The 21467-nt window shown below is 42.9% G+C and overlaps 1 long non-coding RNA gene across 1 annotated transcript; it reads left to right on the forward strand.

Annotated features, from left to right (window-relative positions):
- Window positions 1-1495: 1495 nt before the first annotated feature.
- Window positions 1496-11084, forward strand: LOC133235699 (uncharacterized). The gene is made up of 2 exons (XR_009732627.1): window positions 1496-1725; window positions 10814-11084. It is a non-coding gene; the product is annotated as an uncharacterized LOC133235699 (long non-coding RNA).
- The last annotated feature ends 10383 nt before the right edge of the window (window positions 11085-21467 follow it).

Consider the following 21467-nt stretch of genomic DNA (forward strand, 5'->3'; position numbering starts at 1 on the left):
ACTTGCAGGGGAAGGTGGGAGGGTCCCCCTCCCCATATAGTTAGCTACCATAGCAAGTTGTTGGAAGGAAATTACATTGATGAAATGCTTAGACAGTGATTAATATGCGCCATAACTCATGACGGGATCCCTGTTTCAGCATTCTCCTCAGCACAGAGGGATGTCCAATTACTCACTATTGATCAGCGATTCCATTGCATGGAATAGAATGGCAGCCTCAATTCATTTCATCCTATTGAGTTTCAGCCAATAACAATTGATATTTGGCACATGCTTCCCAGAGACATTTGTCTGCCATCAGGGAGTTGATTAACAGGTTGGCAGTTTGGATGTTTGTGAAAAAGGGAGGAAAAGTGTAAATTCTGCTTGTGAATTTGTTCTCATACCTGATGTGAAGGAAAAGGCAGTGTTCTCCCCTCCTCGTCTAAATTTAGTCTCTACAATCAGCTGTTGGCCCCTGCCAACCTGTTCACATTCAATACTGTTCTGCCCTTATTTTTTATTGATAATCATGTGAATAATTAAAGTCCAAGTACATGAAACCCACATAAATCATCTTCAGTGGGCACGTAATGAACCTGGGCTCAGCCATTGCTCAGAGCATAAATTAAGGCCAAAACATTCACGGTGTAAACTAAGCAAGTCGTTGCCTGCTGCAGAATTCATATTGACCTGCTTGTCACTCAGAACCTATCACCTTCAAGGGAGTCAGCTAGCAAAGGACCCTCTTTTCCCCAACCGTCACCACAACCACTAACTTTTTTGGCTTCCATTTGACTCAACCATGGATGTTACATAAGCAGATGACATGCTATTTGTTTTGAAAGCCCCACTTGCTTCATTGGCCATGCTTGCTGCGGCCTTAGTGTTTGCTCCGTGCTTACTTTTTTCAAAGCCCGAGCAGCGCTGTCCAGGGCTATTAACCTCTCTCACTAATGTCATCAATCATGTGCTTGGCACCTGGGCTTTGCTAGACAAATCTAACAACATCTGCCATGCATTCTGCAACTTCCTTTTGATTCCTCACACCTTATTTTCACTTTCATCTCCTCTTGCTGGTGAGATTTATGTCTGATCCCGTTCAGATGCCAGGGAGCTGGTAACATGCCATTCCTCCACAGGGCAGCATGCCTTGTGAGAACTTGGGGCGGCCGCTAACTAGGGGCCGGCAGGTGTTCCTGTTGCCAACATCCAATAGCCACTAAAGCCTTTTACTGGAGACGCTCCTTGATTAAGAAGATGCTGCAGCCTGAGAAACAGCTCATAAGCATACACAGGAACACAGCACAATTTAAAGCATCTTTGGAAAACATTTTTCAGTTCAGACAGTAGGTTACACACTTCCTGCCCAGACGGAAGGAGCATCTAAGAGCACCATGTCGGCCAAAGCCCTGCTCTGTGTTTCTTCTGATCCCCTCCTTCACCGTCCCCATGGGCAAGTCCCACTTTATGTTTGTGACGTCATAATTCTTAAGACCAGTAGTTGCCTGGCATCACAGGGTCCTACCTGCCATCGTGGTTGTGGCGCTCACACACCTGAGATGGCACCAAGCTGTTTACTCTGATTGAAATGTTCAGGAACCCAAGATCAATAACTGAAGCTCCTCCTGGAGGTGATAATGACTCCTCATCCATTTCCTTATGGCAGACACATCCTCCAGCCAGTGTCCTTAGGACTTCCAGATCAACGATCTTCAAGGAAAAACCAAGGTCCTAAAATCTCAGGTCTCTCATTTTATTAGTCACCTTGTAAAAACTTAAATTTGCCCTCAGCCTTTTGTGGTGGAAGATAAAGAACATGCAGGAGAGAGAGACAGATTGTTAAATAAAAAATATCTGCTTTCATGAAACTGTCACTAGTAATGAAGAATGCATTCAAAGTTCTCTACAAGGCATCCAGGGCTATTTAAATGATCAAGGAAAGTGAGCACTCACACCTCAAAGATTTTTTTTTTTATTTAATATTCAGTAACTTCACTCTTGGCTTACTAAGCCTAATATTTATCTTTTTCAACAAGAATCATAAATTGTGAATCTTTTTTAAAGAAAAATACATGTTTATTTAGTTTACAAGCCCATGTGTCTTCCCTACATAAAACTTACTTTTTTATGGTAAGGCTATAAAATAAGAGATAATATTTTAAGGTCCTCCTTGTCTTAAAGAATTCAATTGCCAGTATTTGGGTGAGAGAAGGATAAGAGAGCTGATTCAGTCAATGCCAATGCAAGTGTATCTTAATTCTAAAGAGCTCTCAAGTATTTAATAAAAAAAAATTGTAATAGGCTTAAGTGAAGTAGGCAGCAAGACACACATCATCTGATGCTTGTGATAAAGAGACCTGTAATTGAGGTGGTGTGAAAGAGCGAGTGCTGCCCTCAAATACAGTGATATTACATTTTTTTCCACTTGGATGCCCTCCCCACATACATTAATCCACAGATCTGAGGGGGAATAATACACTACCATCCAATTTTCTAGGAGAATTTTTTTTTTCCTTCCTGAATGAGGCAATTTGTTCGAGAAGGAGCATAAGTATTAACTCTTTCTCAACTAGATCGTCCTCACAAAAGAAAGATTGATTCTGGCATGGGAGATTAAGGTCACCAAATCAAAATGCCTAGTCAGCTGCCCTCAATTTCTAGCCATATCCCCTCTCGTTTAGAAAAATAACCAGAGACACTGTGATTTTTCCAGGAAAGCAGAAACAAGAAAATTCACTATTGAACCCTCAAAAATCTTACAGATGAAATGGGGTAGCAGTTCAACCAGACTCTGGCTCTAAATATTTTCTACCTCTGAGACTGAGTTAGAGAAATACACACAGAGACATGCACACACCGAGGTGGTAATTTGACAAACATTTTCTATGATGCTCAATTCAAGGATCATAAAATATGAGCCTAGGTTGCTCAGAGTGTAGTCAGGGAGACACGTTAGCAAATTACAGAAAGCATGGAAATCATTAAGAACCAAGAGTTCAAAAATTATGGAAATACAGAAAGCAAGCTTGACTTAGCAGACATCAGCAAAGACTCTCTTATAGGGAAGGCAGGCATTTAGAAGGGAAGGCAAACAAGAGAAAAACAAGCATGGCACCACCAGCAGCCTCAGAGAGCAAAATCACAGTGTGGTTGACCTTCTATTATACATTATGACAGTGACTTATTTTGCAAGATCTGGTTCCCAACTCTCAGTGTAGGATCTCCGGTCCCCTCACACTCCCCACCTCACCCCCGACTCCAGTTTTTCATGGTGTCTCCATGGGGAATGGAACATGTGCCCACCTGAGAGGTCCCAGCAGTTATCACCCGCATCCACTGCCTTGACCTCCTCTTTACTCTGGCCTCCCAGGGCTGGGCAGCCTTGAGTCTGCTGGCGCTGCTGTGCTTGTTGGTACCACTGCCAGTGCTGCTGAGTTCCATGCCAGCCAGTCGCACTGTATCAATGCAACACCTCCTGATTCCCACAAGACAGTGTTGCCCCCAAGAGCCCCATGGCTGCCACTCCCCTCCTCTTCAACTACCCTAGTGTTCTCAGACCTTGGAAGTGTCAGGTCCCCAAAGCTGTGTCAAATGCTGCACAGAGACCACACTACTATGCAGTCTTGCAGAAGTCGCAGTGAAGAACTCTTTCCACTTTCATTCACAGTTCCTACTCTCTGAAGACTCCAACACGGGGGACTAGGGACAGCCTCATTGTATTCCCAGAGTCACCCCCAACCCTACCCAGGCTTTCTCACCCTCAAGTGGACTTCTCTCCCACGATGTGATTTGGCCCTTGTGCAGACACATACAGGGTAGTTCACTATGTGCCTGGTTATCTCAGTCATTGTGATGGACGTGACCCTCCAAGCTGAGACCCTCCCCCACACATGACAACAAGCAACGTGACAATGGGAAGTTCCTTTAGAAGCTCCCTCTAAATCACCACAACTAAGAAGAAAAGTCTTGTGTGTCAAAACTCTTAATTATGGGAGGTGGAAAAACTGATCTAAAATAGCTTTTTTTTAAAAAAAAAAACAGGAAATTCATTAGTTCAGGCACTTGAACAGTCAGATGGATCCACTTCTACGCAGCTTGATTCAGCCCTCAGACAATGGGGTCAGGACTCAGGTTCTCACCTTTTATTTCTAGGCTCCACTTCCTTGGCTCTGTGATCAGGCTGGTTGGTGCCAAGGTAACTGCCAGCATATCTCAGTACTGTATCATTCTCTATGTATTACAAGCAGGAAAAAGACAAGGCAGGGCTTCTTTTTCCCAGAAACCATGGCAAAATATCTTCCTGTATCTCATTGGCTTGAGCCATCATGATGGCCAGAGTAACATCATGTACTGAATGGCTTAGGAATGTGCCTCTTATTCCAGTCCTGGATCTGGAGATAGAGGCCACTCTACAGGGAAGCCCAAGACTGAGTGTGGGTAAAGGAGCAGTCTCCTGGAAGGAAAATCAGAACACTGTTTTTTACATGAGGGGGAGGATAGAAGTTAAGTGACCAAAATTTAAAAATCAGTATTTTACCACAATTTGTGTTCCTAAACTATTGTGGTTGTATTGGCACAAAGGTGATTTAGCAACCTGGAGTAGAGCATTTGCACTGTTGAAAGAGATCAATGAATATTAGATTTGGGGTTTGAGACATAGTCAAAGGTGTATGGGAATGGGCGAGAGAAGGGAGGTGGCTTGGGCAAAGAGACTCACCTGGAGTTCTGGATACCTGGGAGAATATTAGCAATGACCCGTCTTCCAGGGAATGTGGAAGGTCTAGCACCACTTGAAACAATCAGATCAGAAACCAGAGAAGAATCAGCCATGGGCCAATTAAAACACACGAGATAAAAAATAGTAGAATTTAATATGAAACATAAAAAATATTTCAAGAAAATGTAGGAGACCATATAACCTATGGGGTTTCCCAGGTGGCACTAGTGGTAAAGAATATGGCTGCCAATGCAGGAGATGTAAGAGATGCAGGTTCGATCCCTGGGTTGGGAAGTCTCCAGAGGAGGGCATGGCAACCCACTCTGGTATTCTTGCCTGGAGAATCCCATGGACAGAGGAACCTGGTGGGTTACATCTATAGGGTCACAGAGTTGGACACGACTAAAGCGACTTTAACATACATGCACACATATAACCTATGGGCTGAGAAGAACTTCCTAACCTATATTAGGAATTCAGAAGCTAGATACGAGAATAGGCATATTTGAATATATAAAAGTCAAGAGTGTTTGTATGGTGAAAGACCCAATAAAAATCACAAACAAATATCAGAATGAAAAAAAAGATGTTTGTACCAGATTTAAAAGAGGTGGTGTCTATAACATGCAAAATCTTAACATTGTCAAGAATAAGTCAAACAATCTGAGAGAAAGTCAGTAAAAGATACAAATAGACAAATCACTGAAGAACATCTAAAATGGCCAAAGGCATTTTTTAAGTGCTCAAATTCACTACTAGTTATGGAAATGCAAATTAAAGTAACAATGATATGCCATTTTATAACCATCAGATGGACAAATTAGTAAGAATCATCATGCCAAGTGATGTGGGCTGGTAGGGATGAAATGCAAGGAGTATTTGTACATACAATGGCAGAAATGTGATGTGTTACAGCTGTTTAGGAAAGCAATTTAGCAATAATTATAAAAATTGGAATTACATTTACTATTCAACTCAGCAATTCTACTCTTGAAAATTTGTTTAATAGAAACAAAAGCACCAATACATGAAGATATTTGTATGGGCCTGTATGCATACCTATGTGTCATCATCATTCAAAGTGACCAAAAATACCCTCTGGAAATAAAATAAATGTTCATCAACAAGAAAATAGCCAAAATGGCATAAAATATTCACAACACAGAGTATCACAGCTCTGGTTGGTTCACTTTACGGTTGTTTATCAGTTGACCTGGTTGATTTCATGGGCAAGTCAGAATGAGGAAGCACTTATACAATAGATTAGAGCATATAACCTATACTATATTAATACAGAGAAAAATATGGACGAGTATACTTTAGATTTTTTACATTGATAACTCAGGAAAGAAATATAGGGGTGTAGAGAGTGAAGGTAACCAATCATTCTGGTTTTCTTAGGACCGGAGGGTTTTCTGCTGAAATTGGGACAGTCTTAAGTACCCTAGGATGGAGAAGGAAATGGCAACCCACTCCAGTGTTCTTGCCTGGGGAATCCCAGGGACGGGGGAGCCTGGTGGGCTGTTGTCTGTGGAGTCGCATAGAATTGGACACAACTGAAGCGACTTAGCAGCAGCAGCAGCAAGTACCCTAGGATGGTTGGTCATCCTAGAGATGTCAATGTATACAGTGAGGAGGGGAAGGCAAGCAAAAAGAGAGAGAAATATGATTCAAATTATGTAATCATACATACATTCATGTGAAATTCTTTATCTGGGTTCATATTTGTAAAAATAAAGCTGTAAAAATACTTATTTTCACAAATCCTTATGACTTAAGGAAAAATTTAAGTCTTACTTACAGACTCCTAGGATTTTAGAGGAAGCTAAAGATACAAAGGCTAAAGTTATCTTAGATTAAGAATGATTCATTCAGTAAATACTATTAAACATCTGTTCTGTGTATTAATTTATCTGTTGTTAACACAACACATAGAAGGTGATCAATAAATGTGTTGAATGAAAAAGCAAATATCTGACCATAATTATAACACATACTATTCCAGTTGATCTTCATGCAACATGGATTTGAACTGTGCAGGTCCACTTGTACATGGATTTTTTTCAATAAATACTACAGTAGTTCATGACCTGTGGTTGGCTGAACCCAAGATGTGGAACAGTAGGTATGGAGGGCTGACTACAGACCTGAACATGACTATGGGGATCTTCACAGATGTGGCGTTTCCTGGCCCACAGATCCCAAGGCATGACTATTATAACCACAGTATAACATATATACAGCATGTTTTATAATAACAAATGCTCTAATAGAGGTAAAAAGAGAAGCCCATGAGAACACAGAGGAGGGGGCACTGATTTTGACTAGTGAAATCGTGAAAACCTTAAAAGGAAGAGCATTGAGGGTTTGAAGAAACAAGTGAGAGTTCACAGAAGGGAGAAAGGAAAATCTCGAAAGCAGGGGCACCTTGTGCAAGGCCAAGAAGCCTGCAAGAGCACGGTGTATTTGGGAAAGAATGAGAAGTTCCTGGCCTCTGTGTGTAGGGGTGAGGGAAGGTGGTGGAGCAGAGGTGAGAAGATGAGCCTACACAATTAGGGAGACGTGAGATGTGAAAGGCCCCCATACCCTGGCCAAGGAGTTTGAATTCATTTTGAAGACACTAGAGAGACAGAAGAAACCTCACACCAGGGATGAGACACAATTGGATTTCATTTTTAGGAAGATAACATGAGCACCAAGATGGCAAATTGACTTTGTGTCAAATGCCAGTTCCAATTGACTGGTCATGAGAGCAGGAAAGACAATGCTAAGAAAGACTATGTGGTCACTCATGCCTGGGCTTAGTACTTAAAGTGCCACGACTGATTAGCACTGTCTACTAGGGATTAGGGAGAAGGGAAAGAGTGACAAAGCTGCTGTGGGTGTCCTAACACTGCACCTACCCGCACCGTAGAGGAAGAACCTTATGGAAGAGATCATCATCAGGCAGAGCAGAGATTTTACTCATCTGCACAAGAGATGATAGATGTCAGTGACATCACAGAGCTAGAGCAGAGTAACCAGAGTCAGAAGAGATTTCAGAGGTGAAATCAGTAGGACGTGCTGAAGGAATTTAGGAATGGATGAGATCCAGGCACTGAGGGCATCTCTGGCCAACAAGCAAGTTTCAAAGTAGGACTGCTTTATGATTTTGGAAACAAACCCACTTGGCTTCCACGGATGCCTCATACGAGGGCATGACGACTCAGCAGTTCCGGGAGCCGCCAGGGCGCATCCAGTGATCCTTGCCACCAAATCACTTTCCGGTGTCTGTGCCCTGGCTGCTTACCCCAGCAGTCCTTGTGATTTATTCTCCAGGCAGCTCTCAGAATTTGGAAGTTCCTCCTAGAGCCAAAAAACAGGAAGCATCTCCCCTCACCTGGCCAAGGGTCCAGGAAGGAATACGTGTACTCTGACAGGCCAGCAGTGTAAGTTCCCATTATGTCAGTAATGTTTACCATCACCAGGCACTTCCTGTGACATAGCAGCACAGCTAAATGTCTTCCCCAGCAAAAAGGAAATGACTAACTACAGGAAATCATCCCGTCGCCCTCCAGCCCACCCCCTAAAATGGAGACGCTGTTGAACTTTCACTAAAAATATCAATACCATCTAAAAATAAAGTTCCTTGGCTCTGCCCTTGCCCCAGGAAATCCTGACCAAAGCTTCTCTTACATCACCACCAGCCCTTGTCAAGTAGCCTCTCAGAGTCACACCCTACCTGTTCCCTCAACTTAAAGTTCATTTGGAAATCAATCCCCACCTGCCTCCCCCACCAATGAGAGGGTGAAGAATTGCTGGTCATGACTGTATCAAACGTGTCTTCCCAAGGGATAAAAGGTCTCCCAAAATTCTTCCACAAGCCCACACACCCAAGTGGGTTTGTTTCCTGTCTGGTTGACTTCCTCCAGGCTCATTAGGGTTTCGGTGCCATTTCCCAGAGCAGGAAAGAGTGTAGGAACCAGGCCTCTAGCAGCCTGGGGTGGACACGCAGCGGCTGACCTGGAAGAGAGAGGTCTCCACGAAGCCATTTGTTAGGAAACCACTGACAGGCATATAAAGTGTTTGGTCGTGGAACAATTCCCACAGCTGGTTCCTGGGGCACCTGGTTTGCTGCAGAGCTCATATTCAGTCTTGTACCAAGAAGCCAAAGCTGAAAGTTGGTATTTGCCTTTGAGGAGAGGAGGAGAGCGTCCTGATAGGCTGTATTGATCTAGAGGCAGAGCTGGGAAGAAATGCTGCGACCCCAGTCCAAGAAGGAAGGATAGAAGAAATGAGAAAGAATTCTTGAATGCAGGATTAACCCTCAACTCCTACATTGCTGGAAGTTTCCCTAATAAATGAATTATCAGTTTTTCTTCCCAAACAAGGAGTCAGGAAGGTCTCAAATAGGGACCCTGACCCCGAGGGAAATAGCAAAGCATAGTGGACAAAGGCTTTGAAGTTAGACTCCTTGGTTTCCATTCTGTCCTCACCACGTACAGCTAGATGGTATTGAACTAGTTACTTAGGCTCTGTATGACTGCTGTTTCTCAGCTAGAAAAAAATGGGAGTTGCATGAGGATGAATTAAAACAAGAAATGAACAGTACCGCATGCACAGCCAGTGCTCCCTGGACAGTCCCTATCCCATCTCCTTACTGAGTGCCTTACCATGTGGCGCACACAGTACTAGAGAGACTCTGCAGAGGACAGGACAGGCAGGATACCATGCAGCAGGACACCGGGCATGCAATTAATGGATCAGAGTGATCCATTAGTTGATGGGAAGGGCATGTGAGCTCAGCAATGAATCTAAACTGAGAACTGTGTGGAGGAAGACATTCTTTCATTGAGTCTTCTCAATCCTGGCACCAGAGAGCCTTGGAGGAAGAGGAAGGACACGGACCTCAAGAGCCTCTAGGGAAAGGTGGGAGGGGTGCTGAGCATGTGAGACCACCCTGGGCTGGATGATATACCCTCAGACCCCCCTGTCTGCTGGAGCACTGTTTCCGGAAGGGCTCCAGGCAAGGGTTCAGTAGTCACTGCAGACCTGGCCCCTAGCAACCTGGCAGGCAAAGGGACTCCAGCCACCTCCATGGCACAGTCGCAGCGAGGGGGCATAGCCAATGCCTCTCCAAAGTGGTGATGAGGAGGGAATTACGGACTGTCAGCAGGCAGTGGAGGCGACCGGGAGGTGGTACAGAGTCCTGACACACCAGGTCTGTGGGTTCAAACAGGGCCTTTGCACCCCAGTTGCTGGTGAATTTGGTGGGGCCTCATCTTAGCAGAAGTCAGTCTGATTCTGCTGACTGCCTCATGGCACTCCTTCCACTGAGGTTTCTTTTTTTTTTTAATAATTGTATTTATTTATTTATTTTGGGCTGTGTTGGGTCTTCCTTGCTGCATAGGCTTTTGTTTAGTTGTGGCGAGCAGGGGCTGCTCTCTAGTTGCACTGCATGGGCTTCTCATGGCAGTGGCTTCTCTTGTGGAGCATGTGTTCTGGGGCACTCAGGGTTCAGTAGGAGTGGCACTCGGGCTAGGCAGTTGCGCGTGGCTCCTGGGCTCTAGAGCACAGGCTCAATAGTTGAGGCGCACGGAGTTAGTTGTTCCGTGGCATATAGGATCTTCCCAGAGCAGGGATCGAACTGGTGTCTCCTACATTGGCAGGCAGCTTCTTGACCACTGAGCCACCAAGGAGATTTCTTAAAGTTCTTCTCTGTTCCCAACTCCAGGCCTAAGACAAGGATCAGATTCCATGATGTGCTGTAGCACATTCCCCGGTAAAGATATCTACCTACCTACCTATCTACTGATGAATCCATAGATATGTATACAATTGATCCCTGAACAGCATGAGTTAATGGCACCCACAGTCCATGCAGTCGAAAATCCCTGTGTAATATATATTTGGCCCTCCCTGTATATATTACATACACAGTTCACAGTTGTTCAGGAGTCAACTGTATGTGATACTCATACTACATCAAAACAACCAATAACAAAAAAATGAACAAGAAGAAAACAAATAGGAAAGAAAAAGAAAACCCCTATTAGGTCACAAGGAGAGAGGGTTTGCCTGTGAGCTGCCTCTGAAGTACTCATGGCACACTGACTGCCCTTGTCTTTCTTTCAGCATCTCCTGGAACCACCGAAGAGGAGACAGCAGGGAGACAAGAGGCATACTCCTGAAATTAATTAGAATTCCAGATCCATGAGAGCAGGGATCTTCATCTCTGATTCAGTGAGAACCACCAAGTCCCCAACAACCATGCCTGGTACCTGTAGCCTCTCAATAATTATTTGGGGAATGCATTTCGTCATTTGCCAACTCTACCCTATTCTCCCAACGTCTTGATCTGGTGACTTTGTTGTGCGGTATAAATGTATCATTTTCATTCAGTAAATACTGTGTAGTTAAGTTTTCACTTCAAAGGTTGGTTGCCATTTCAGATGTTCATTGAAGTCAATGCCCTTATTCCTAACATTTGAAGGAATGAAACCCAGGTCATATGTATCAAATTCTATTTCACAAATCCTAGTGAGCCCCACCGTGGTGTTAGATTATTCTTTAACATTCATGCTGGCCCAGGAGTAATTTCAACGTTCTACAGACTGTCACAGTCAGAGGATCAGCCCTTTCCCTCTGAGCCAACTTCACCCACCCCCCATGCCCAGAGGTTTTTCTTGGTTTTGAGGGTCATGACAGAGTAGATCCCCTAGGGGGCAGTGTGTGCATACGTTTCAGCCAAGCAAGCCGCACATTTTATGGCTGCTGAGGCAATCGCCACAGCAACAAGAGATTTGTCTGAGAAACAAAATGCTCTGTACAAAGTTGTTCTTTAGGTAGAACAGAATAAAGGCGGCCTGAAAGAATTGCGCAGTAGAGGAAAACCTGGTGACACAGCATAAAATTAGGGGATGGTACATTTAAAGGCTCCAGCCGCTGCATTGCTTAGGGTTCAACACAGGAATGATTTGATATGCGTCTTAGCATTTGCTAAACGGTTTCTTTTTTCTTTCTTTTTAAATATTTTTATTTATTGCCTTTTACATTTCATGTTTCTGAAATCCATGCAGAATTGTGTTTCATTTTCTTATCTATTCTGGGTGGCAGTTCAAAATCAATTAAAGTTAACCATTTTTAATTGAGGAATAATAGTTCATACTGTGTCATTGAGGGCTTATAACGTTCTGAGGGTTTTACTGACATGACACGATTTAATTATTTACGTTACATGTGTAAAGCTCCCTCTATCGCTATGAGATGAAGATTCTTATTTAGTGATGCGGAAACTGGTGTGGTAGACATAACTCACTCAAGATCCCAGGCTTCAAAGCTCAGATCAGAACCCACTCTCTTAACTATTTTACCTTCTAAAGCAGTGCCTCTCAAACTTTAGTGTGTACACATATTACCTGAGGCTCTTGTTAAAATGCAGATTCTAATTCAGTAGGTCTAGATAGGGCCCCGGAGAAGGCAATGGCACCCCACTCCAGTACTCTTGCCTGGAAAATCCCATGGACAGAGGAGCCTGGTAGGCTGCAGTCCATGGGGTCGCTAAGAGTCGGACACGACTGAGCGACTTCACTTTCACTTTTCACTTTCATGCATTGGAGAAGGAAATGGCAACCCACTCCAGTGTTCTTGCCTGGAGAATCCCAGGGACGGGGAGCCTGGTGGGCTGCCGTCTATGGGGTCACACAGAGTCGGACACGACTGAAGGGACTTAGCAGCAGCAGCAGCAGCAGGTAGGGCCCAGGTGTCTGCATTTTAAGGAGCAGCAGATGTTGCCAATGCTGCTGGTCTGTGGACCACAGTTTGAGTAGCAAGAACCCAGAGGAGTGTGTGGGTGGGGGCGAGGCAGACATAAAGGCGTGTATGGCACAGTCCCTGCCCTCAAGAAGGTTAAACTAGTAGGAAAGGTTAAGACAAGGACACAAATAACAATATTGTGAGGGAACACAGATGTCACGATCTATAGAGGTGCACACGCAGAACAACTCATAGGTACCGAGTGGCAGCTAGGGTAGGACAGTGTACCCCCAGAGCTTTGGGAGAGACAAGTAGGATGATGCAGACCCAGCTCCTACCTGCAGGGCACTTGGAAGCTGCGGGGGAAGACCAATGGATACACAGAAAAACCCCACTGCTGGCACAAGTTTCCGATAGAAGTTCTCAGGAGGGCTGTTGGGACAGGAAGGGGGAAGGCCCAAGGTGAGGTTGGTAAGAATCTCAAACGTGACTGGAATTAGAAAGCAATGTATTTAAGAAGCTCAAGAAATGATGCCTTTGAGCTGGCCTTTGACCTACAGGAAGGCTTCAGAAAAGAGATAGGGTTAGAGGTAAACCGTGCAAGACAGATGGAGTTTTGATGGTCGATATAGAAGGTATTTCAGAGAGAAAAAAGGCCATTTAAGCCAAATTCTGAAAAGTTAGAGTACCAGAAGCTACACTGAGGATGAGCATGGCATCCTGTGTTCCTGTCTGGACACTGTATGGAAAGTTATTTTGGAAGCCATGTTTTAGAGCAGGGATTCTCAATTCATATTAAAAATCACTTAGAGTTGATAATGATTTTGACACTGGGGCTGCATTCCCAGAGATTCTCATTTCATTTGTCTGGTGGTAGAGCTGGGAATCAGTATGTCTTTGAAGCTTCATATTTTTAAGTACATAGTATAAATGTGCAGTCAGGTTTGAGAACTGGTACCCTTGAGAAGTGGTTCTCACAGTGTGGCTCCTGGACCAGGAACATCAATATCACCTGAAACTCATAAGAAATGCACATTTTCAGGCCCTACTCCGGACCCCTAATTCAGAAACTCTTGCAAGGTGGGGGCAGAATTTCAGTTTTAACAACATTTTCTTATAATTCTGTGTGCTGTGTTGCTTCAGCCATGTCCGACTCTTTTTGACTATGGACTGTAGCCTGCCAGGTTCCTCTGTCCATGGGATTCTCCAGGCAAGAGTCCTGGAGTAGGTTGCCATGCCCTCCTCCAGGGGATCTTCCTGACCCAGGGATTGAACCCAAGTCTTTTAGGTCTCCTGCACTGGCAGGCGAGTTCTTTACCGTTAGCGCCACCTGGGAAGCTCTCTGGCGGTTCGAATGCAGGTCAAAGTTGGGAGAATCAATATTCTAGAGCCTTGCTATTCCAAGTGTGGTCCACAGCCTCATTTACAACACTAACATCACTTGGATGCTTACTACAAATGCTGACTCTCAGGCCTCACCCCATGGCTAATTAATGAATCAGACCAGGGTTTAACAAGATGGGCATGGGTATGTAAATGTTGGTAAACCCTTTTAATTTCTGGGTGAGAAACCTAAAGTTTTTAAGATAGTAATGGGCAGCAGCTGAAGGTTATAGAGTGGTGACATAATTCATTAGGTTCTGGAAAGAACAATTTGATCATTGTGTATAGGATGGATTGACTATAACCGATCCTGCACAATACACCTTATTTGATCCTGAAAGATAATCTTAGAAAATACCTCCCTAGACTTTCTTTCCCCTATTCATTCTTCATCTTCTAGGCTCCAGCAGAGAACAGCACACTGGGGTTTTGGGTAGGAGCCTGCATCGCTGCTCAGAGCTCCTTTAATGGTGGATTCCTGCCAGCCATTGATCCAACAGTAGGAGTTATCTCAGCAGTGTGACTGCACTCAGGCCCCGATTCCAACTTGTATAATATTTCTGATAATAAGACAGCCCAAATGAAGCATCCTTTTAAGAGGCCTTCACTGTTAATTTGGCACAGGGAAAAAAGCCAGCACATTATACTGGGTTTTCCAGTCATCCTGCTTGTGCTATATAGACTCTTTGAATAGATGTCCATAATGAGATTATTCAAAATGGAATTCATTACCTGCCTTAAGATTTATTGCTTTTTAACTAGAAATACAAGGCTATACACACTGTGCTCCCAGAGTTGGCTATGTGACCACGCTGCTTCTCTGTTCCAGAACGAGTACAGGAAGTGAACACTAGGAGCACCGGGTCACAGACTGGACGAATGGAGCGAACGATGCAGCTCATTAGGACGGGGACGCAGGGGCCCCAGGCCTCTGTTGCTAAGTTCTGTTTCCACAGTCTCACCATGGGGACTGTGGATGGGCCAGTCACCTCCCCACTAGCATAATTGGAAAGACTCTAAGGGGCCCAGCAATGCTAAAGTGCTGTAAAGTAGTGGTGTTCAATTCTGATGAACATTAAAGGGAGTGTGTAGTTAATTCCTCCGCACATGCTGGTCACAAAGTCTTCCCACTGGGGGCTTTCGGCTTGGAGCATTACAGGCCCATTTGTTCTGCCTGGCTTCTCCATCAGGGCAAGAGCCTCAAGGTGAGTTAATAGGCTTGGCTTCGCAGCACTTTGTTGTAATCAGTATTTACCATTGTCATATATATTTTAACAAGCCTCTGCTGCATGGCACACCATTGAGCCCTGAACAAAACAGAGAAGAGTGGCAGGGCCTGGTCTCCTTGTCAGAGGACAGCAACTGCATCCAAGGGGGCACTGAGGATGCCCTTTCTTGCCCACTGGCTCATGATGCTGCTTGGTCCCCATGTGGTTTACCATCTGCCACATGTCTTCGTAGGCTTTTGCTTCTTTATACTGTCTTGGGCCACCTCCACCAGACTGGCAGGAGCAGAGGGAAGTCACATCAATGCAGTCTTACAACTGCAACCACTTACATTGGAACCACTGCCTATCTGAGTACCTCCATCTTCACCCCCTTTCTTCCTCAAGCACTTTCCCTTTGGCCTGCAATGCAAAAATACTGCTGATGGTGGCTCTACATGAGATAATAATCTTAAATAGATGATACTTACATGGATAATAGGATAAAGTAAAACAGGATGGGCAAATTGATAATTGCAGATTAGAAGGAAATATAATTAGCAACCCAAACAAAAGCCAAATTTAGGGGGGTAATAAGCATGATGTGTTAGAATTGTTAAGAATGAGATATTTTCATATGTCTTTATCCCTGAGGTTAAAAACCTAAGCAGCCTCTGTGTGTGTTGTGGAAGTGTATCTGATACGGTGTGTTCTATTTGTTTGTTTCAATATTTCACATTTTAAAAGCAGAAGAAGCTATTATTATGGAGATTTTGTCCTGTAGCTTTGGGAACTAACAATGGGGAAAATGTCATCATAGGTTATAATATTGCCCTGGACGATTGCAGGACAAGCCACCGGCCTGAATTCTTGTTATTATTTTAATTTGTATATAAACTTTGTCAGATATCCAGGCATATTTTTAAAATGCAAACTAATAGCCATCAGCATCTAATGTTCCTGAGACAAATATGATGATGACAAGGTGCTATTAAAGGCCATGTTTGCACTATCAAAATAATGAGACAGTGGCCCTGGCTGCCTGATCATTCCAGCTATCTTTTAGTCCATTTGAACTGTCACTTGGACAACACGATAGACAGGTCTGGGATTAGCTGTTTCTAAAACTAGAAAATGTCACATTTTTTTCTTTTTTGGTGAATGCAAGATGGTACTAGCTTCTTTGTGTCCCACAAGTGCTGACTGGGTGCTGGGATGTGCCCACGAAGTACATTTTCCCTGGCTTGAGGCCCATGACTACGGATTCTGTGACTATCCAGGGTGGTGAATTCTAGGCCCTGGATCTCCTTCTGGGAAGCCGTCCTGTGTTCTACCTCCTTTTCCAGTTCGAGTCTCTTCTGAGACGATCACACGGATGCTTTCAGGTCCTCAAGCGAATTGCTAATATTCTCACGCAGAAGTCACGGAACATTGGTCAATGAGTCCCCACATGCTCTTGCCTGGGCTGGGGGCCACTAGACTCATCAAGAGGATGTTCCCAAATGGTACATTTAGTTTATGAAATGGCTAAACAAAGATCCTAAACTTACTGATTTTCATTATTGTTTGTTGATGTTCCTGTAACATGTCACAGAACAAAACCAAGACTCTTATCTGAAAGAAGTTTTAATCATCCATGGCTGGAATATGCTTGAACTGAAGAAATTGTCTAAAGGTTGGGAAAGGGGTGGGAATTGAAAGGATTTAACAGACTTCTAAAAGAGAAAATCTCTTGTACACTAACATATCCCAGAAGTTTAAGAAAACACAAACATACTCTCGCCAGCTTACTGTGGTTGTCACAATGTCCACTCCTTTTTTTTTTTAATCCCATAAACCAATAATGAGTTCTTTCTTACTATAAAAGATCGAAACACTTAGGTAAACTTATAGAGAAAAATTTGAAAGTTGCCTTTCATTACCCCTTTGTTCTTTCTAAATTCTCACATCCTTTCCAGGAAAGCAGATGAATCCTTCCAATTCTTTTCCTATGATTGTATAATACACATGCTCAGACACCAAGTCATGTCCAACTCTTTGCAACCCTAAGGACTACATCCTACAAGGCTCCTCTGTCCATGGGATTTTCCAGGCAAAAATACTGTAGTGGGTTGTCATTTCCTTCTCCAAATATACATGTACATGCTTACATATCTTTTAAAAAAATAAATTGGATCACACCATACATACATACTGTTCTACAACTTGATTGACCATTGAATATGATTTGAAGATTTTTTTCTATATCAGTACATATGGCACTACCCCATTCTCTTTAACAGGTGCCTAATATTCCATAGGCTATCATAGGATATTTGCATATTATTCTATTAAATATTATTTATTTTTTATTTTATTTTTCTGGTTTCAAACTGAACATTTTAGAGCCAGTATACAAGTATACCTTTAGGTTTTGTCTCGGATTAGAACTGCTTTTATAATTTTTTTGCAGATTCACAGTCAGAGTACTCTTCAAATATATTCTCTTAGAGACAGTAGTCTCAGTACTTTGGAAATAGACCTGCATTTATATCTCAGTCACTTGGCTCCCTGGGCAAGCTCACCAAGCTTCAGTTTCCTTGCCTGAAAAATCAGGATAATAATTACTGATCATTGAAGGCTGTTGGGAGGATAAAGGTGATAACATCTAAAAAAATACTTGGCACTTAGTAGGTGCCTGATAAGTGATATTTATTATTTGTGAGTCCATAATCTGAATTCCATAACTTGAGACAGGTATGGAACCAGTAGTTTCCAGAAACAGAAGTCCAATCAAAAGAGCAGCAACAACAACAAAAATCAGATGAATATATAAATAGAAGCCACAGTTTGTTGATTTTGAATGTTGTCAATGTTTCCATCTCCTTGTTATTAAAACCATGAGAAGCCACTCATTGTATGAGTTTCCTCAACCTTTGATCTACATCTGTAATTCGGTCTCCAGAAGTGAACTCAGCACAGACCACATTCCCAGTTTACTTCTGGATATTTTATATGATGTGGAAGTTTATACAAGGAGTTATGCTTGGTTAATTCTAGGTTCCCAGGTTAATAGTGAGATTAGCTGGCATTCCCTGAGCACACACTGATGTAGATGTCCAACCTAATTTATCACTCTGGCTTGCAAAGAGAGCTGTCTTTCCCTGTCCCACCCCCACTGCCTCTGTGGCCAAATTTATCTGTATAATTGTCTCTAACTCAGGTTCTCAGCTTTGTATTATAGTGTGATTGTTGGCACTGGTTGCTCTTCATATTTAGGGAGAGGGAGCTTCTAAGAGAACACATTTTTAAGTTAATTTACCTCATTTGATTCCTAGCTTTCAGCTGTTTCAGCAAACCTGTTATGCACCTGATCACTCAGATTTATACAGAAATACCTGCTATATCATCCTAAGGAATAGCTAAGGCTGGGCCACTCATTTATTGCCAAGAAATCATTTAGGACTTATAAATGAGGAGGGGTTTCCAAATCCCCGTGTGCAGTAACATCCGCATTGCCCTAAGCTTTTGTTGTTATTGTTGTTGTTCAGTCACTAAGTCATTTCCAACTCTGCGACCCCATGGACTACAGCACACCAGGCTCCTCTATCCTACACTATCTCCCAGAGTTTGCTCACATTCGTGTCCATTAAGTCGGTGATGCTGTCTAACCATCTCATCCTCTGCTATCACTTATTTAATTCTTTCTCTTAGCTGCCAGCTGCCATCCACAAAGGAAAAGCAGAGGCAAATATAAAAGGATAATTACGGGAAGCCTCTTTTTTTAAAAATGGCTTTTCTTGCTTTTAAAAAGGAAGATATAAATCAAAACCAACAAAATGCAGTTCCAGCAGAACCTCTGGAAGAAGTGTGTTTTGAAAGCTTGCTAGGTCTTGGAATGGCCTGATGGAGAAGAGAGCTTCACAGCTAAAACAGTCTCTGGTCCCACTTGACCTTGCCATTGACCAGGTGGGGGGCATTGGGCATGTTACATGGCTCCTGTGTAATTCCTTCATCTCACCAATAAAATTAGGTTAATTTCAACACCTACCTTATAATGTCAATGTGAGGGTTTGATGAGTCTCAAAAATGTAAAGCACTTTGTACACCACAGAATTATATAAGTGTTGGCTATTGGTATTTGTATTTAAGAGTCCAGGGTCTGGGATAGGCTGCCTGAATTCAAATTCTTGGTCTGTTGCATCTTATCTGGGCAACCTGGAGCAGGTAATTTATCCTTTTGAATGTGCTTCTTCATTTGTTAAGTGTGGATGATAACAGTATTCAGGGGATTCTTTTGGGAAGCAATGAATAATACACAGTGTTTGACATTTAGAAGGTATTCATCAATATACAGTATCAGTTCATATTATTTTTGGTGAACTATATGACAAAATATTTGTTCTATGTCCTTAAAAAATTGTTCTGGTATGAGTGGCCATGGATTACTACACTCTCTTCTAGTTTCTCACAGAATCTGGTTTTAAAATATACCTACGTCCACAGAAAACTATCTGGAGACATGGAATGCCATTCATATTAATATGTTGGGATTTTATTGATGAGGCAACATATAACCAGCAGACCTTGGGCATCAGCCAGAGCAGTCATTACTAAAGTAACAAATGGACCTCTTTTTAAGGTGGCTTTACCTAAAAAGATCAGTCAATGCCATGGAACAGAAGGCTGGCATTATGTGAAGCTTCTGGTGTGTTATATTGCATGTCAATATTAACACAAATTCTATTACTGCTCCATGAATGGTACAGTATTTAGAAGCATCAGCTTTTTATTCTGTATTTATAAGCATGCAGGTGTGCACACACACACAGTCACACACACATGCTGTTAGCTGGGACCACTAGTCACCACAAGTCCCACCATTCTGAATGCTGACTTTGTGGCTGAGGGATTCCTATTTTTCAGGCTAGTTGCACAGCTGAAATGAGTCCTTGCTGCTTGGAAGTCTTGTTCCATAATTTCATTTGGCTGAGGCAGGAGACAAGTACCTCATTTTAATTAGAAGTTGAAGCAAACTGCATTATGTTGTTGTGTGTTATTCCAAGAGAATTTACCACATCAAGGACAGCTGTTGATGGAGTAAAGCATTCTGTTTATTCCGCCTAAGAAATAAAAATCTTTTCTTTCACTTCACAAGCTCTCTCATGATGCTGCTTCTCACACATCTCCCCAGCACAAAAAGATGTGCCCTGAGGCTCTCCAAGACAGTCAGTGTGTTAAACAAGATGCCAGGTAATAACCATAGTGCCCAAGACTAGGTGGCATCGCCATGTCATTAGTGGGCAAATTGCAGATCTTATCCTGCTCTGTCTCTGCTGGCTTGCTGCACATCGCAGAACCTTCTAAGGGATCCCCTTTCTGCCCGTTGCCCTGAGAAAGGTCCTAGCTTGTGTTGAAGAAAACTGGAGGCTGCACTGCCTTAGACCTGCAATTAAGTCCCTGCTGCTCTCCAAACCAATGAGTCCTTCCAAGTAGTAATCTGATTTATTTTTCCCATTTTCTAAGTAATGCCAGGGTAAGCACGTTCATCATTTTAGACTCGCTGATTCTAATTCCTAATTCAGACTTGTTTGTTCAGTAGAAGGTAAACAACCCCGAGCTATCACCCACTCCCATTTATTTGGAAAGAGAGAGTTTCAGTGGGAGAAGATAAATAGCATGTCAAACGTGGTTTGGAGGGGCTGTGACTGAATAATTTCTAGTTTCCTTCGCTTGTCTCCAGCTGTTGTGGCCCAGTGTGACTCTGGTGGCTGTGTGCTGGCTTGGCTGAGCCAATATTTGGTCAAATCAGATCAATACTGCTAAGTATTGTCAGATACAATATTCTTAGGCCAGTCCAGGAATTCACACATTGGACCACAAGGATGGGGATGACTTGTTTCTAGTTATCTGTCCATGAACACAAGCTCAGATGGTTGATACCTATAATCTTAAAAGCCCTTAGAAAATTAAAGGCAGGCCACTTTCAGGGGATTGGAGGACCCATGTGCCCCTGGGGATGCATCAGTTCAATTCCACAAACATTTATTGGGTGCTACTATATATATAGAAACATAGGAGATACAAAGTTCAGCAAGATGCAGCCCCAATTCTAATTCTAGAGTAAAATTTAATACCAGGTTATAAAAACATCAGTAGTTAATTAATTGTTATTTAGATTCGGCCTTGTTCCAAAAGGATCTAAGGGCTAAGAGTATTTGTAAAAATACATACAATAAGTCAAAATGAAATAAAACAGCTTGCATGAGATGGGATTGGGAAAATTAAGGAGGGGGAATTCAAGTGAAGCTGGAAGTTCAAATATTATATATGATAAGAAATAATGCTTACCAGTGATGAGCCATAAAATTGTCCTGGAGCTTTCTTGAAGCTAATACACAATCAAACAAAATTGGTTTACTGTTCCCTGGTGACTCAGGTGGTAAAGAATCTGCCTGCAATGAGGC

Source organism: Bos javanicus, chromosome 2 (assembly GCF_032452875.1).
Source record: "Bos javanicus breed banteng chromosome 2, ARS-OSU_banteng_1.0, whole genome shotgun sequence".
In the NCBI taxonomy this organism is placed as follows: Eukaryota; Metazoa; Chordata; class Mammalia; order Artiodactyla; family Bovidae; genus Bos; species Bos javanicus.